This window comes from Osmia lignaria, unplaced genomic scaffold (genome assembly GCF_051020975.1).
Source record: "Osmia lignaria lignaria isolate PbOS001 unplaced genomic scaffold, iyOsmLign1 scaffold0005, whole genome shotgun sequence".
Taxonomy (NCBI): domain Eukaryota; kingdom Metazoa; phylum Arthropoda; class Insecta; order Hymenoptera; family Megachilidae; genus Osmia; species Osmia lignaria.
This window is the reverse complement of record NW_027478162.1, coordinates 90,001-92,500: the sequence shown is the minus strand read 5'-3', so window position 1 is coordinate 92,500 and position 2,500 is coordinate 90,001.

Below are 2,500 nucleotides of genomic sequence, written 5' to 3'. Positions count from 1 at the left end.
TTTCAAACATTAACGGAGAGAGTTCCTTGGACTTGCTTTAAATGTACATATTAGATATGTTGGAATCTCTCTCCTTTAGAAGTTTCCCCAGCCTTAAAACTTCTTTCATTTTTACTCCTCTCTCCATACTTATTTTCCTCTCTGAACGTATCAGAGAGGATTTTATTTCTGACACCTCTTGACTTTTCTTAAATTCAGGGACGTAATTTTGTTCATAATTCAGTGGACTTTTGTGTATTTTATACTTTAAATATTTCCAAACAGTCTCCCTTCTAAAAGTGATAGAACGAATTTTCGTCTAACACTACTTTCTTGGTTCAAAAATTTTATACAATCTTATAACTTTTTCAGTTTTAACAAATTTTGGTTACAGACAGTTGATGCTCAGTTTGTACAAGTATGCAACATTTATAAGTGCATACAGGTCACCAGCCTTATATTACAAGGCTCACCACATATGGGCCATTCGGTCTTAGACACCGACCCGTGGTAATGCTGTGTGGAGATTAATAATAATCCGCAACGGAAAACCGGAACGAGAATAGTCGAGAAAGTATATTCTCGAGGAGCGGTAGACTGCTTTTCAACCGAAGTCATAAAAGAGCCACACGCTCGACGCTACTCCCGACCGGTCCGAGCGAACCGAAAGTGCCTTCCTATAAATACCGAACGGCCGGCCGCTAGGTCGGCGACGCATGGGCTTACGCCCAGGCGTATGCCTGTGCAAACCGCCGTGAGAGCGTACCATCCCGCCGGCACGGTAAAACTTAGACTGAAAATATCGTCGAACATATCCTTTCATTTTATAACGTTCTATACATGAAAATTAATAAATTAACATGCAGGACATAATAAATTCACATTCTCATGTAAATCATGGGTTTAATTAATATTTTAAAAAATTTTAAAACCGCCCAGAACCGATGAGATGAAAATATTAAAACGATATTTTTGCATTTTCTTACGGTAAAACATTAACAAATAAGCGACTATAGCAATATAAAACTCCATTTGTAATTTAATTAATCAAAATTAATATTTTTTTTTGATTTTTCAGCGATCCAGAACCGATGAGACGAAAACATTAAAACGATATTTTTGCATTTTCTTACGACAAAACATTAACAAATACGAGACTATAACAATATAAAACTACATATGTAATTTAATTAATCAAAATTAATAATTTTTTTTGATTTTTCAGTGATCCAGAACCGATAAGTCGAAAATTTTAACAATCATATTTTTGCATTCTGTACCGTGGATCCATCGTTAAACGCTATTAAACTAACGTCCGTGATGGTATAAATGCAGATTTTCGCTCCGTTTAGCCAAAATAACGAACTTTAGGTGCGCTCCGAAATATTTCAAAGTCCCAGCGGCGTATTGCTTCGCCTCTTAGAACCGATTAGTCGAAAATTTTAACAATCATATTTTTGCATTCTGTACCGTGGATCCATCGTTAAACGCTATTAAACTAACGTCCGTGATGGTATAAATGCAGATTTTCGCTCCGTTTAGCCAAAATAACGAACTTTAGGTGCGCTCCGAAATATTTCAAAGTCCCAGCGGCGTATTGCTTCGCCTCTTAGAACCGATTAGTCGAAAATTTTAACAATCATATTTTTGCATTCTGTACCGTGGATCGATCGTTAAACGCTATTGAACTAACGTCCGTGATGGTATAAATGCAGATTTTCGCTCCGTTTAGCCAAAATAACGAACTTTAGGTGCGCTCCGAAATATTTCAAAGTCCCAGCGGCGTATTGCTTCGCCTCTTAGAACCGATTAGTCGAAAATTTTAACAATCATATTTTTGCATTCTGTACCGTGGATCCATCGTTAAACGCTATTAAACTAACGTCCGTGATGGTATAAATGCAGATTTTCGCTCCGTTTAGCCAAAATAACGAACTTTAGGTGCGCTCCGAAATATTTCAAAGTCCCAGCCGCGTATTGCTTTGCCCCGAAATTTTTCAAAGTTCCAGCGGCGTGTTGCTTTCAAAGTGCCTCCCTCTAAATACCGATCGGCAGGCCGCTAGGTCGGCGACGCACGGGCTTACGCCCAGGCGTATACGGGGGCAAATCGCCGTGAGAGCGTGCGATTTTGACTTTCGCAATAAGATAGTCTCCTTTATGAAAAGGAGCGTACACGTCTCCCAAAAAAAAAAACAGTTTCATGACGATCAATGTAGTTCTTGATCGAAATGTATCATAGGACGAAGATTTTATCGAAAAGTACGAACTTTGGCGACGCATCGAAATTTTTCAAAGTTCCAGCGGCGTGTTGCTTTCAAAGTGCCTCCCTCTAAATACCGATCGGCAGGCCGCTAGGTCGGCGACGCACGGGCTTACGCCCAGGCGTATACGGGGGCAAATCGCCGTGAGAGCGTGCGATTTTGACTTTCGCAATAAGATAGTCTCCTTTATGAAAAGGAGCGTACACGTCTCCCAAAAAAAAAAACAGTTTCATGACGATCAATGTAGTTCTTGATCGAAA